The 16763-nt window shown below is 37.6% G+C and overlaps 1 long non-coding RNA gene and 1 pseudogene across 11 annotated transcripts; both read left to right on the plus strand.

The window, feature by feature from the left end:
* Positions 1-1168: 1168 nt before the first annotated feature.
* On the plus strand, positions 1169-7704 carry LOC112196802. Of its 11 annotated transcripts, none has more exons than XR_005809867.1 (8): positions 1169-1715; positions 1869-2428; positions 3501-3623; positions 3817-3918; positions 4665-4755; positions 5273-5498; positions 6087-6207; positions 6531-7704. It is a non-coding gene; the product is annotated as an uncharacterized LOC112196802 (long non-coding RNA). The 11 variants fall into 11 exon arrangements; XR_005809870.1 differs by having other exon boundaries at positions 3545-3623; XR_005809866.1 differs by having other exon boundaries at positions 1174-1715; positions 1869-1980; positions 3486-3623.
* A 2282-nt stretch (positions 7705-9986) lies between these two features.
* Positions 9987-13225, plus strand: LOC112196801 (annotated as a pseudogene).
* The last annotated feature ends 3538 nt before the right edge of the window (positions 13226-16763 follow it).

The following is a 16763-nucleotide window of genomic DNA, read 5'->3' on the forward strand; positions in this document are numbered from 1 at the left end:
GTCGATGTGGTGAGGGATGGTTGGAAATCGACGAACGAGGAGGGCAGTGGCGGTGGAGCTTTCCGGGCATGCATGTGGTGGTTAGGAGCTTTCGATAGGTGGCGGAATGGCTGGGCTCTGATCAGATTTAGGTGCTGGTTCGAAGGGTGCAAGCGGTGTCAAGAAGAGGTGGCTGGAGATGGTGTTCTCCGGTGGTTGTAGAGGGAAGAAGAAGAGAGAGAGAGAGAGAGGAGGACGCAGCTGAGGGAAAAAATGAGTGAGTTTAGGGCACGTTTACTTACTTGTAAAGAAAAGGAATGATTACGGGGTAAAAACATTTCTGTGTTTACTAACACATAAAAGAAACGGAATTATTCCGGGTAAAAGAATTCCTGCGTTTACTAACACATGAAGGAATCAGAATGGATGTAGGTCTCACCTCCTTATCAGGAATCGATTCCTAAATACTTAGGAATTCGATTACAAAGGGGGGAGATGGGTTTAGGAATCATTCCTCCGGAATCAATACCGATTCCTTTCTTCTCCCATTCCACTTGTCTCCGATTCATGATTATTTTCCATTCCAAGTAAGTAAACATGCCCTTAGGTTTTTGGGGTTTCCAATTCCTATTTATGCTTATGTCTGTGAAATACCCATTTTGCCCTTGCAACGAATTACGAAACTCTTATAGCTAATTGCTTTCGGTTTTGGGCTCGTAACTTTTCTTTCATTTTTTTTTTTTTTTTGTCGGAGACTTCCTAAGTTAATTCTCAACTTCGTCCTAGGCCCAAAACTCGATCTCGTAAAAATCCAAAAATCCAAAAATTTATTACAACTCAATTTATCATCTTCGAAACTTCAACAAACGATCGCTTTACTAAACTCCTGTAACCTTCTAGGCCCAAATGAAAGAATCTCGGCCCAAACTTAAATCATAAGGCCCAATAGGTGGGTCTCGACATTAAAACAATCTCCAAAGTCATTTCCTTCACTTGAGTCACCTTGCGGAAAAATCTTATTGGCAAAAAATTACCTTCCAAAAATTAAACAAAATTTTCGAGGGCTCACATATAGAAGTATCCAAAAAACTCCACTGAAATCATTAAACTTCTGTAAAGGGTATTCTACTCATACAAACTTCGTTTTTAACATTCTGCATGTCTACGGGCTCAGTTTAACGTGCAAGCACTACAACAAAAGTGGGAGACAGACACCAACGTGATTGACAGATAGTGGTGATATCTTCCAAAATTCTGGGTCCTGGTGTAGTGGCCTTCGGAGCATTTGGTTTGGTTTTATGGCCACTTTCCTTTCTATAAAGTGACTACTGGAACTGATGGGTGGAAACTTCAGTGTGAGTACATATGAGCGTCCAAATTATCCTTAGCACATCATTGGTTACACTAGTTTACTATATACCAAAGATGAGTTAGTGTTCACTCAGGCCCGAAATGGAATGACGGTTTTGCCCTTCCTACTTGCCCCAACTACAATTTTGCCATAGTTTTACGGATGAGGGCCATCGGGAGAGAGATACAAGTCATACAACACTGACCATCTCAAAGACGAAACATTCGAGAGCGGTAGAGGGATTTAAACGATTTCTTCTTCTCATGATTAGACTGGAGATTTGGGCAAATCCAGGTTTGTTAATCGGTCTGTGTTGGGCGAAGAGGCTCTTTTTGTATCTGTTCTTTCGATTTGATACTCCAATAGCATCTGCAGCATTTAAAAGGTAATCTCGATCTGAAAGTTTTCATCTTTTTAAGATTTTGGCTTCTAGGTTTTATGGCCTGAATGGGTAGGGTAGGATAGGATAAGTTTACAATATATCTTTTTTGTTTTGTTTTTGAGGTTGCCAGTCATTGATTGTTACTGTGGTATACAGTCTAGGTAGCTATTGTAAGATTTGAACAATGCGATGGTGTTTTTATTCTGAGAGTGGTGATCTCAACAATGCGATATAATTATAAGAGCCGGGGTTTGTCCAGAGTATCAAGGTCAGCCGCCAAGATTAATACCAAAACAATTTCTATTTGTTTTAGAATTGAACTATCTGTTTGTATGAAATCAATTCATTTTATGATTTATCCTTTTTTGTTTGAAATATGTGAATTCGGAATCTGATTATGAACATGGATACTATTTTGGTTAAGCTTTAAAATGCTTCGTCGTTCTTAATTTTATTTGATCGGGAGAGAGATACAACAACTCTGAGACAAAAACTCTAAGAGCGACAGTGATCGAGAGGGAGAGAGCAACTCTGAGGGCGAAAAAATAATAGAGGTTTGGGTTTGTTTTGGAAGAGGTCATGTTTCAGTTGATCGAGAGGGAGAGACAGAAACATTGAGAGCGAAGTAGAGATCCATAGCAAGATTTGGATCAGGTTTGGGAGGGATCTTTCACCAAAAGAAGAGCTGTGGCTTGCTTTTGATTTTTGTGGATGCGGTATGCTAAGTTGATTGAATATATATGCAAGGATTTTACAATCAGTCTTGGTCAATTGTTTTGTTTCTACAACAGTTCCTATTATGTTCGTCCTTAGTCGCGCTCTTTCAATTTATATCTGTTGTTTTTTTTTTTTTGTAAATTCTATGAATATCATTGTGAGATGTCTCAGTCAATTGCATCCAATTGTTGACTGTGAAAGTGATATTGGTTTAATTCTTCTTCGTGAGTGTTTCTGACGAGTTAGGCATGAGCAACAGAGAGAGATTGTGAGAAGAAGCGGTGAAAGAAGATTAGCACAGTTTTTTGTTTTTTTTTGTTTTTTAATAGAAAAGGGTAGGGTGAAGATTAAATTTTTACAGAAATTAGGGGAGTTGTACCTGGGAAGTTGTAGTACTCCAGAGCTTTTGCCTCTTAATTGTCCCTCTTTGGAAAAGATTTGAGCTTCATGTATTCGTCTAAAAGTTTGTACATTGTAGATTTTTGCACAAATATGAAATGGGATTATATACTTCTCTTTTGTTCACAACTGGATGGGATGAATATATAATTTTAAGAAGCAGAAAATTTCTAGCTACTTAAAATTGGAAATCTATAAGCAATTAACCAGCTTCAAAGAGAATCAGATTTCAATTCTAGCTATTAGAGTCTTGGGTGTAGTTTTCCAGTTTTTGCTCTCTACTTCTCAAGTACCCAGTAACTCATATTCCATTCTGAGTTTTTATTTAACAATCAACGGGTTTACTATACCTAATGTATAATTTTACCTATATGGTCCTGAAATCCTAATTTTGAAAAATAAGAGTGAGTGGCACCAAACCACCTTATTGGTTCAGATCTTGGAGAAAATTGTGAAGTTAGAGCCATACGTATATGTTGGCTAAATTTGGAGATGCAGACATTGTAATGTACATGTTATAGTTCATGGTGTCTGGGTCTATTTCTCATTTACTTTAATTTCGGTACTTCTTCATAGTTTTTGCTAAAACTGAATGATTAGTAACATTCTTATGGCACCAAATGCATGAAGATTGCTGATTGTAAATGATACTTGAAGCTACTATATATGCAGTGGCCTTCATCTCTGTTCGACTGAAGCCCCTCAGTTCGATTCAGAGTTTTCATGCAGATCAAGAAGAAAGAGATCCAACATTTCAGAACAAACCCATCTTTTCGAACGAAGTTTACGAAAGAGGTGAAACACTACTTCTTTAAGTCTTTCATTTGTATCATTGCAAATAGGAGAACTCTTATCTAGTCAGTATAATAGGAAATATTGTTTGCTTATCATCTTTTAGTAGCATATAATGAATTCTATTGTTCTTTTGGATGACTTCTCTGTATGTTTCTTACAATAGTTTGGAACTTGATTATCACCTTTATTGCAGTTGACCAGAGGCAACTGGACAAAGACAGAAGATGTATGGCTGCTGAGATTTCAGTTCCTTTCATCTCATTGTTATAACTATTCAAGGTTCTGATCCTCTCAGGTATTGATAATTCATACCATTCAGAATAAGCTTCAATTTTTCGGATCAGTTCGTCTTTACCGACAAGCTGATTTTGATTACAGCTTTATCCATCTTTTCTGGAAATTTACAATTTTGCCATGTACCCTCAATATATAATCCAAAGAACCAAGTCTCTACTTCTTTCGGGAAGCATCGGTCAAAGTTGACTTCAACTGCTGCACTATCAACATCAATCGAGAGAGAACTTTCGCTTTCTATTATCCAATTTGAAACTGAAATATATTTGAAAACAAAAACCTGTTTATTTGTTTCCATCAAAAATGTTTTTGGGTTTTGTTAATTTCAGCAAATAAAACTAAATGGTCAGAGAGTATTATGATTAGGTTCAGTGTGTAAAGATAGGAACGTTCATATTCTTTGAAGCATTATGGAGTGTTTATAGAATTGAGTAGTTTCATTTTCATTTTGCACCCCTATACGCGTAATTTTTTTTCTTTCTCTTTTACTAATGTTGGTATATAGAGTTTTGTAGTCTCGGATGTTTTGAGTTTTGTGCGTTTTGATTTCTTGAGTTGGGAGAATTACTCATTTCCACTTTTGACTGAACAGTGACAATTGTATACATTCTGCAAGTGGTCAATGTTGGTGTGTCTTTGTCTGAGATGTAATCCTAAAAATATAATAGTTGCTCTTTAGTTTCCAACAATGTAACCTTAATCATATATTGGTTTTGAGATTTAGGCATGACAGTTGGTTTTAAACAGGGTGGATGCCCGGGCATATCGATGGATTCTGACAGCAAAGAAAATGCAAGACCAGATGTTTCAATTATTGAATATAATGGTTTTTAAATAGGTGAGCCTTCTTATTTACAATTACATTATCTTTTCTAATGTGGTATTGCATTGCATATCTGATAGTCACAAGATTAGGGGGCCTTTAGATTAAAAGGTTTAATCAAAATGAGATATGTAGCTTGAAATTGAGAGTTTTGCTGCAATTGCTTGAATGGTTACTGTTCTTTTGGTTGCATTGGTTGTGTCACTCCTCAGTCCTCAGTAGCTCATTGTTTTGTTTTTGAATGATAGTTTCCTGTTCTGTTTTTGTTGAATAGGTCTAGCATAATAGTAGGTTCTACAATCTTTGAGGTCCTTAATCAAACATATTTGGTTTACTGATTTTATTGATTATATAAAATCACAGACTAGAATCAAGTATCAAGCTCTGTGATTGAAAGTTTGAGACTTTAAGTTTGGACATTCTCTGTAACATAGTAGAAAAGTTTAGACTAGAATTTTATTGAAACTCTTTTTGCAGGCTTTCGTTTTTGATTTTCAACCTTAAGATCCTAAAAAAATATTTTAGTTTGCAGGATGATAATGAGTATTCCCTTTCAATAATTTGGAGTAGAGACATACAGTAGAAACGTACAGTGTTGAAAAGGGATTCACCCTCGGATTAAACTTTTGCTCTGAATCCCTGTGTATAAAACCGACATCTCCAGCTGCTTTCCAATTCGAGAAGCCTCCATCAAAGTCACCATCTACTGTTACGCAATATCAGGCTTATCCATCACAATCAACATCACCGAAGACTGGGTAAAATTTCCCTTTCATACAATCAATTGATTTCTATTACAAAATTATCTACCTTCGTCTTTCTACATAGATTAATCAATTGATGTTGAAAACTTTGTTCCGTGTGATAATAGATTTTGTTGTTCATTCATTTGTTCTTTGTTATTGGATGGGTTGACTTCTCATATAATTGCTAAAAGGGTCTTTGCTATTTGTTTTTACTGAGATTAGTCTGCAAAGGTATTGTATATGATGATACTAATATATTTTTTCGCTTTTAATTGGTAAACTTTCAGTTCCTAATTGAAGAATAGTAGTGATATGAAACATGATTTGATTTATATCAGTGATAGTACTTAATTTGAATCCTTTCTTTAGAAGAGTTTACACCATATCTATCTATGTCAGCTAATAGCTTTAAGCTAGAATGTCATGCCTTATTGTAATAAAATGCAATCACTGTTTTTTAGTGTACTGGAAAGAAGCATATGAGGGATCTCTGGTTCTTGCAACTGGCCTAATTCTTGGGTTCATACTGACTGATAGTATAGCAGAAAAATAAACTAAATTTGGAGTATATTAGATAGTAAAGTTTGTTTATTTATTCAGGTTCTCTACCTATGATCTATCTGAGCGGCAAATTGAGGTTTAGGGTTAACATGCTGCAGTTTCAAGCAATAGCTGATCAGTTTTTCGCAATCCAGATTACCATAAGCATGTTAGAAAGCAGGTATGACTGGTCAAAGGCATCTACTTCATTCCTCATGTTAGCACTTCCCCTGATAGGCATTTCTTTACCTTGCTTTAGTTACTGTTGGGCAAACTAATACCAGAATTTTCAAAACAAAATAAATAATCTTTGTGAGCTAAAGAGTTTTACACTATGATGGAAGGCAAACGTTTATCAGATATTCGAATGTTTTTTCACTTATCTCAATGTTTACTGCACCTCTAACATATCACTTTTAACTTGCTTTCAGACACTGCAATTTCTAAGTTGCTTTAATTTCACATTTACCACACATGTGATTTAACATATATCCATTATTTCAGAAATTAGTGATCAAGACAAGGAGCATCAAGTTCATGCCATTCTATCTTTCTCTTGCAACCTTCTTGATGAGTCTCCTCTTTCTCTGCATACGGACTTTTCAGAGAAGATCCATTCATATGTGTGTGTGTGTGTGCACACACTAACGTGCAAATTTCAGCAGTTAAATTATCGCCTTAGGCAACAAACACATCTCACTTTTTTTTATTTCTTGGCAACAGTTTACATTTCAATTGGAAAAATAAATATACATTTACAGTTCATCATACCTCTTCTGATAACATATCTGATTCACATTTTCTACAAGTCTAATTCTCTGGTTGATTATCCAGGTTTGACGAATCTGTGAATGTCAAGCAGCTTCAAAGCATATTGTGATCCATTTCAACTTTCATTATTAGATACCCTATCCCCAGCAAAGCGCAGGCACACTTTCTAGTTAGAACCAAACATAAGAAGGAAACTGCAGACCATTTCAATGAGCATGGTCTATTAACTTGGCTAGGATATGGATGAAATTTACTATATACTAAAGGAGAGATACTGTTCACAAGGGCTTGAAATGGAGTGACGGTTTTGCCCCTGGATTTTTCTCACAATTTTGGGTTGCCATAGAATGTCTAGAAACCCGTCAAGCGGAGAATCGTAAACCCACCCGCCTACTTGCTCTGTTTTTAGCCTCTACTGACCCTTCCAGAGGTTCCATGACTTCCAGACGTTTACTAAGTCAAATTTATAGCTAAGAGAAAAGCGATCCAGAGGGAGATAGAGAGATCGGCTGTGATAAAAAGATAGAGAGATCGGGTGTGTGTTGTTTGCTTTGTACAAAGAGATAGAGAGAGATTCAGGAAACGGGATTCCCACCTCATCATCTCAACGGTTAGTTCTTTCTGAGCTGATTTGCCTTTTAATTTCTGAGCTATTAGTATGGGTCTTCGGTTTGATCTGTTGAATATTTGAGCTTTCTATTCTGATGTTGTTTACAATTTGTAATTTGTAGCGGTACGAATTTCAATTTTTGAAAGTTATTTCAGTTTATAAAGAATGAACTTTATTGGTTCTTGGAATTATGTAGAGATTGATTATCCTCTTTGTTGGAGCAGATCTTACCATGTATATTAAGTTAACTTGGGTTTGGACTACTATGCTGAAATGAGTACTTGGGACTTTAAGTTTGGCTTTGAGTGCATATAACAATATAATAGTTTTTATGATATTCCAAGTTTTTACTGTGTTTTAAATAGATTATTGCCTATCTCTATAGACATACCAATGAATCTAGATGTAGACGGATCGAAGAGAGAATATGACAACAAAGGGCCAATTAACTAGGGCTAGGCATATGTCGGGCCGGTTTGGTTTGAAGCCCAAACCTTTTCCGACCCAAAGTAGTCGGTTGGGCAAAAAATGAGTGGGCCGAGTTTTCGGTTGGGTCGAATTTTCGGGTCGGCCCGGTTCGGTTTCCGATTGGGCCGAACTTTCAGTTTTGGCCCATTTTTCCTTTTAAGTTGCCTTTTTTTGGACCAATTTGAATGCCCAAGTTTTACGTCTTTACGTTTTACGGTTTTACCTGCTTTTTTTCAGCCCAATTTCAAGCCATTTTCAAGCCCAATTTTGTATTTAGCAAAGGTATTAAAAGAACAAACAAATCCTATACCAGTTTTCTAACATAGGTATTTTCTTTTTTGTTCCAAAGTGAAATTCATGAACTAACTCGTGAGATTCATGAATTGGTATTTTCTTAGCTTAATAGCTTAGATTTGCCGATTATTATTTTCTGAGCTTATTAGCCCAAATTTGCAGACTATAATAAACAATAAATCATTTGATATGGCCAAGTGCTCCCATTTGGAATTTGTAGGTTAACATCACCATCGCCTATATATTTCTTGGCAAAGGTGTTATTAATTCTCTGCAAACATCAGAAACACTACGTAAATAATCAGTTATAATAATTCCAATCCAGCCAAATATGCAAGCAACTAATTTCTCTAACAGAAACAAAAACCTCTCGGATCTAAATAGTTTGTTATGAACCCATGCAATCTAAAGGGAGGCAGATGCTTACAAACCCATATCTCACCATTACATACTGATCGAATCTAAAGTATCAAAATTGAAAGAGAAATAGCAGATCCATGAACATGAATCTAGTCGAATCTATAATAATTTCCATGAATCCAAAACATGAAGCGAAAAGAAAAACTGAAAGAGATCAGATCTATGAACATGAAACTTATGAAAGAATAACAGTATAACAGAGAAGTACCTTTGGATACGAGAGGCTGCGGTGGATGACGTAGTGGACGCAGTAGACCTCATGTTGACAGCGTGAGATAGAAGACTAGAAGAGAGTGCGAGAGAAAAGGGTGAGAGAGGGCTGAGAGTCTAAGACGTGAGAGAAAAGCGGCTGAGACCGCTAGAGAGAGGGATGAGGTGAGGAAATGAGAAAGCTTCTAGGGTTGTTAGCTTTTATAGTAGGTGTTAAGATCGTGTGTGGTAAGGTGCACCCGAAATAAGCCTTACCCACTAAAAATTTGACAGCACATTAAAAGAATATACATATATTTTTAATAGTTAATTTCATTTTACCTCCCTAACCTTTAAACGTTAAATCAGTTGTGATGCTGCACTTTAAATTTTATCATATACACCCATGTGTTCTCCAATTTAATCAATCATGTCAAATCATTAATTTTTTTGTTAAGTATTTTGTAAATTGAAAATGTGGATTTAATGGGCTCCCATGTATGATGAAAATTCACTAATAGGGCACGCAAAATTATTTTGTATGTGACTATAATTTCAAAATACATCACATAATAGTTAGCAAGAAAGTCAAGGGTTAGACAAGATTGATTGAAATTGGTAAGTATAGGGTACCCGTGATGAAATTAAAAGCGCAGGGGCACATATGATTTAAGGTCTAAAGATCAGGGAGGTAAAATGAAATTTGCCCTATTTTTAATCTTGGCAGTTTGGTTTTCTCCGGTCGGTTTAAGTGACAAAACTGGGTCCAAACCGAAAAGATTTGGTTCAGTTGGGTAAATGCAGTTTTCAGTGTTTTTGCAAGCGGTTTGGTTAACGAACCGGACCGGTTCGGCTGATTTTTAAGTCCAAATCGGTTTTTTGCCCACCCCTACAATTAACCTCAAAATGAAGGACAAAGTGAAGAAGGAAAGTAAAAACATAGGGGAAAATGATGTCCTTGGATGGATTTTCAAGCATTCAAATCCATCCAAGCTTTAGTCATGTATTTCTTGCCTGGCTGTCCCAATGCAATTCAACAACATACAACGATTTCTCCGCAGCAAAGCGCGGACGCGTTTTCTAGTATAAAATAGAAAAGAATAATATGTGGTCAATTTTGTTGCTTTTCATAAAACCATACGGGACCTGGACCAGATTTCCCATTAGTTTTATTTACAGATAAAATTTCGTTGGTCGAGAGACTTTGGTTCCTTCTTATTCTTCTTTTGTCGTGTAGAGTGGGTTGAAAACTAGTCCTTAAAGCTCCAAAATGTCATCTTCTTATAGCATAGAGTTCCTTTAGACTTGAGCAACAGATCGAGGCAAATGGGTTTCTCAATCTGGTTGCTTCTTTTCTTAATCTTAGACCTCATTGTTGTTCCTACCTTAGCCCAAGATTGCTCTCGACGTGACTTCTGCTGGACATGTTCCAATACGGGCAGTTTCACTAATGGCAGCATGTACGAACAAAATCTCAACAGCCTCCTCACCTCCTTCTCTTCCAGCCCTACCCAAAACCAAGCTAACTCCGGCTTTTACAACTCTTCTCTCGGGCAAGACTCCAACAAAGTGAATGCAATTGCAATGTGCCGAGGAGACCTCGGACTCAAAGCCTGTAGTAGCTGTCTCAAGAACAACACTGTCAATCTGTTGCAAACATGTTTGTATCAAAGGGAAGCAACCTTATGGGCCCCCATTGTATGGTACGTTACTCGGACTACTCGATATTTGGTATCGAGAAAGACGATCCTAGTGTGTACGTCCCAAGCCAAAATAATGTGTCAAACGCCCAAGAGTACGAGCGGGTGCTAAACCCCGTGTTGCAATATTTAAGTGACAAAGCTGCTTCAGGGGATTCTGTTAAAAAGTACGCAGCAGGACATGCAACAGTTCCGGGAAGGGAAATGATATATGCACTTGTGCAGTGCACTCCGGATTTAGACAATCAAAATTGCAGTAATTGCCTTAAAAAGGCCATGTCTGATATTCAGGGCCATATTGGTGCAAAGCGAGGAGGACGAGTTCTTAAACCGAGCTGTACTCTAAGGTATGAGGCCGATCTTTTCTACGAGGCTACATCAGATTCAATAGTAAATGTTTCAACTCCGGTTACTCCAACAACTCCAGTAACTCCACCATCAGTTCCATCCAAGCAAGGTATGTATCCCTGCGTATATATAAGGCTTCTCTGTTAAGGACTTCTATACATATAAAAAAGTATGGATACATCACTTAAAACTAAGGTTTGCTTATCGAGAGGCCACTCTAGCGATCATATAATATATATCAATAATTTGAACAATTTTTTCTTTTAGTCAACAACTTTTCTGTTAACTAGTATATATATTTTTCCCAGGAAAGAGGAGTAACACAAAAAAAACTATTATCATCATCATCATTGTGGTTGTGATTGCATTTGTTACTATGCTTTTCACCGGCATATGCATTTTCTCAAGAGTGAAGCAACAAAGGGGGAAACTTGAAAGTAGGTTATATATGTGTACTTCTGTCTCATTACTTTTGCGTTTCAAACAATTTTTCATTCAAGTTGTCTCCTTTTCAGATGATAATTCAGAAAAATTTAGTTTTGAGGATTCATTACAATATGACTTTGAAATTATAAGATCTGCGACCAATGACTTTTCTGATGCCAATAAGCTTGGACAAGGTGGATTTGGATCTGTTTACAAGGTAACAAAATAGTACAGCTTTACCTTTCACTGCAATTGCAATCGTTTTGTGTTAAATAAAACTATGCTCATGCTAATTTGTTAATAGGTAATTTGCAATTGTTTTCTCGTACTTGCTAATGTGAAAGTAGTAAACTTATTTTTGTTGTGGTGGGCTTGTATGGGATACAAGTATATGCTCCACGGTAGATAAATCCAAACAATATAAGAAGAATATTTTCTCAACATTTACCCTTAATATAATTTTTCTTTTTATAAACTTACTTTCAGGGTATGTTATTAAACGGACAGCATATTGCAGTGAAAAGGCTCTGTAAGAATTCTGAACAGGGTGAACGGGAATTTAAAAATGAAGTCATGTTACTCGCTCAACTTCAACACCGGAACGTAGTAAGGCTCCTAGGCTTTTGCTTGACAGGGGAGGAAAGGCTCCTCATTTACGAATATATACCTAATACAAGTCTTAATCACTTCATTTTTGGTATGTTAGCCTCTACTCCTTAGTATACCTTTTAGTTATTACTTATTATAGATTTTATATATGATACACAAATTTAAGGTACACCACAAGAGCACATTACATGTGTCTAACAAAATTGGTTTTAGATCCAATCAATCATGGACATTTAGATTGGCAAACACGCTACAAAATTATAGGAGGAATTGGCCGCGGTCTTCTTTACCTCCATGAAGATTCTCGCCTTCGAATTATTCACCGGGATCTCAAACCTAGCAACATTCTGCTAGGTGAAGATATGAACCCTAAAATTGCAGATTTTGGCTTGGCAAAATTATTTGTCATGGATCAAACTCAAGGGGATACAAAGATCATTGTTGGGACCTAGTAAGTTAACATGGCATTCTTAAGTTACATTTCGTATTTGCATTATATATATATAATACTTGCTTATTTAATTTGGACACAATCATGCGTGTAGTGGATATATGGCACCAGAATATGCAATTCACGGCCGCTTTTCTGTCAAGTCGGATGTCTTCAGTTTTGGTGTGTTGGTTCTTGAGATGGTTAGTGGTAAGAAGATTGGAAGTTTTCGGCATGGTGAGAATGAGGAGGACCTTTTAAGCTATGTAAGTATCCATCCATCCATCCATATATATATATATATATATATATATATTCAAGTTGTTACATTAAATCTCCACTTCCCAATTTCGCTTGCAACAGGAAAACATAAAAAGTTCCATGATCTTTTTCATAAATATTTTGATAATTTTTATAGGCTTGGAGAAATTGGAGGAGCGATGCAATTCCAAATATCATAGATCCCATGTTGACAGTAGGGTCAAGAAATGAAATGATCAGATGCATCCACATTGGTTTACTATGTGTTCAAGAAAATGTGAATGACAGACCAATTATGGCTTCGGTTGTTTCCATGCTTAACAGTCACTCTCTTACACTCCCAGTACCTTCAAAACCACCATATTATTCACACTATAACACTGATTCAGATACATTAAGGTCTGCCAAAAGCTCTGTGTATGTGTCTAGAAATCAAGTTTCAAACATTACAGAACCGTATCCTCGCTAGGGACCAACTATTAAAAGTTACTACTATTGAAGACCTTTATATATGTTCAAGAGATTGCTTAAGCTAGTTGCTTCCAGCAAAATTCAAACTATATGTGAAATTGTGAATGTTTTGGACGAGTTGAGGTGACAAAATTGTTAACTCTTTTTAAGTTGTAGCAACAAAGATTGAATATAATAAATAGTCAGAAATTTTAAATTTTTAGCCTTGAAACTGTTGAATTGGCCTTTCTTGTGTTTCTTCAATATATTTGAATATGGAAAAAACTTAGGTACATCCAAGTATCGACTTTTGTAAATCCTGCTACATGATTACCTGACCTAGCGCTCTGCTAGGGTTTATCGTTGGTTTTCCACCTTCGACAAATTTCTCAGGATTTCAAGATCTTGATGGTCATGGGCTCATGGCTATTGCTCGTCTGGTAGCTAATCGTTTCTTTCTTGTTTTTGCTTTTGTTTTCTTGCTCGGAGCACTGCCTTAGGGTGGGCTCCCTGTGGTTACTGATTGGGAGGGTAGTGTTGCTGTTTGGATGGTTGATCGGAGCTCGAGCTCTAACCGCGTGGATCTGGTTTGGTCTGAATTGGATAGGCGCGTCTGGGTTTTGGATTGGGGTCGTCAGACTTCCGACGGTGATAGGGATTGTACAATCGATTTGGTTGGCCCTGGGGGTTCGCTGCAGCGTCAAAGTGCCGCCGGAGTTGGATTGGTCCGACCAGTTCAGGGGATCGATCAAAGCTTGGAGGATCTTCAGGTTGTCCTGGGCGCCTCCGATAGGGTTCGTACCGATCTTGGATCTAGTTTTTTCAATGCTTGCGAAGGCATCGGAATAGATCTAAAGTTGGTTTGAGGTGATCAGGACTGGGTGCCTTTCGATCCTGGAGATGGTACAGTGTTTTCGGCGATGACCCACGGTGACGCCTGCTATGGGGATGGAGGTTTCCAGGGCGACGGTGTTCCTACTTAGGCTCTCTGGGTTGGTGATCTTTCTGGGGATGGGGATGCTCAACGTGGTGGCTATTTAGGCTATGCTGGTAATGGCCTGAAGGAGGTCAGTAGGGGGGGCGACGTCTTTGCCGGCGACGGCGACATGCAACTTGGTAGCGGCTATGTTGTGGAGCAGCTGGTTGCTAGGGTTTCAGAAAATTTGGGCTGTTGGACTCAAGTATTGGGCTTCGTCTGGATTGGGATGCATTGGGTCCAGATGGGCTCTGAGGTTTTATTTTTTATTTTAATTTTGGGCCTTCCTCGATCTTTTTATACTAAAAGAGGATGGACCTATTTTAGTTTAATTTTTGTTCTTGGGTCGCAAAAATCAGTGCCTTAGTTGTTACCATTTATGCATGGAGGATGGTCATCCTCTGCTTCGAGGTTTCTGGTTTTTGTTAGAATAATGGTGCATGGAATTCCTAAAAGGTGGGTATACTAGGGGTTATATGGGGCGCCATTTGTTTAGAATAGGGTTTTTATGGTTCTAAGGGACGATTACTTTCTGTCGACCCCATAGGGGTGTTTCGTTCTTGTACTGCTTGCTGAATTTAATGAAAGGGCTGACCTATTTTCGTCCAAAAAAAAAGTATCGACTTTTGTGTCCAAACTCTCTTTTATTTGTACATATTCGGCTATGTAGTTTTATATCTAAGAACTGAAAAGTTAAATCAACCATCAAATCGGCTGTGTGAAAAACCAATGCAAAGGGAATTCATTCAATTAAGCAATTGCAACTATTTTGGTAAAAGTTAGCATTTCCATGATGAATGGTCTATTTGTTTAATGTAATGAAAAAAATAAACGATTTTTGAGTCAATCCTTACATAGATCGTCTTTAATAGTTTATTTGACTTCTACTTTAAGAGCAAATTTCAGTTTAATTACCTCCCTAACCTTTACACTTTAAATCATTTGGGCCGTTGCATTTCTAATTTCATCATGGGTGCCCTCGTAGTACTTATGAATTTCAATCAATCTTGTACAACTCTTAATATTTTTGACAACTATTTTGTGATGTATCATTAAATTCTCATTACTTACGATATAATTTTGTATGTTATGTTCGTGAATCATCATCATACAAGAGAACCCACTAGAGCTATTACAACGATGGGGATGACACTGTAAAATCTCAACTAATCCAAATAAAGAAGAGGACCTACTCATACCCCTAATATAGAACCGACGGTTACAGATACCAGGAGCCAATAGGGATCCAACTCTAACTACAAAAATCGACCTTACATCCAGGCTACAAACAATCAACTTATCCCAGAAGTCCTGATATATCCTTACAGCCAATCTCAAAAAGAGACTTTTACCCCCTTCCACACCATATACCAAATCCGCTAGTATATGTGTAGGGGCATCTCCCAATTACATTGACAACAAGAAAAAAATCAAAATTAAAACAGCTAGTAATAATTAATAAGAGACTCCCCACTACTAGAAAAACCCCATATCACACAAGGATGAGAATCCGTGTGAAATCGTAGTATTCCATACGGAAATCCGTGTGAAAGTGCCAATACACACGGTACAACGACGGAGTAATAATCCGTACATATTGCTGGCTTTGCTAATGCTGCTTTCACACAGATTTTGCTATCCGTGTGAATGTATTTGATGGGTCCCACTTAAATCACAGCTCCAGCAATTACTCCTGATAAAAATAAAAAATCTGTGTGTATGAAATATATTTATTAAACTTTTATTAAATTATTTACATATTTATTTTTTGGTCCCTCAATTTTTTGTCCTTTTCATCCCCAATACCATCATATCAATACCACCAATCCATCGGGCTGGAAGAGTTCCATCACAACTTGTGCTGCTGCATGCCATATCTCCAGAAACACTACCCAATCCATTCATCTGAGCTGTGACAATTCAATATTCCCTCTTCGCGGACCATTTACAGAAATTTTTGCTACTGTAAGGAGGAAGATTTGATCAGAAACCATAAATTTAAAATTTCTTCAAGGATTGCCTTGACTGCGAGTTCGAATTGTTGGATCCAAAGAGTTATGGCTTAAGGTGGAAGACCCATAATGATTCGAATCCAAATCGGAGGATATTGGAAGAGAAATAGGTCGACAGATCCTATAAAAACCAGCAAAATTAGGCAGACTTGGGACAAATTGTAAACAGAGGAAATTGAATACCCATGCCTTATCTTGACCTCGATTGAGGGAAGAAGCTTCTGGGTATCGTTAATTGGCTCGATCTGAGTCGATTGGTGATGGCAGTGAGTGGAAGGAGTCGCCGAAATAGGAAGGAGCAAGGGGCGAGAACTGTGGTGGCTGCGCAGTCAGGTTAGACTCGGTACAACCAGTCGATTATTCTTTGGTTTGGGTCGTCGGCTTCGTGCTGTGGTTCGAGTAGTGGTGGCGGTGTTAAGAATCAGTGGCCGGACGCCATGATTTCCAGCGGTGACAGTGCGCGGGTGAGAGAGAGAGAGAGAGAGAGAGAGAGAGAGAGAGAGAGAGAGAGAGAGAGCAGAAAGGGTCGTGCGGCCCAGAGAGAGGAGAGAAAAATGAGTGGCTGCTAGGGTTGATAAAAAATGGTCCGTACGGTACCTCGCCTTTGGCTCCTTATAACTTTTGGTACCTGACAAAAAAAAAATATCAATACGGTACCTGAAGTTCTCTGCCCGACCAAAGATTGGTACACATAGCCGTTACCTCTGTTACGGAACTTGCCAGCTGGCAAATTTACAGGGGTACTTTTGTCCATTCACATATCAATTTGTTTT

Source organism: Rosa chinensis, chromosome 4 (genome assembly GCF_002994745.2).
Source record: "Rosa chinensis cultivar Old Blush chromosome 4, RchiOBHm-V2, whole genome shotgun sequence".
Taxonomy (NCBI): Eukaryota; Viridiplantae; Streptophyta; class Magnoliopsida; order Rosales; family Rosaceae; genus Rosa; species Rosa chinensis.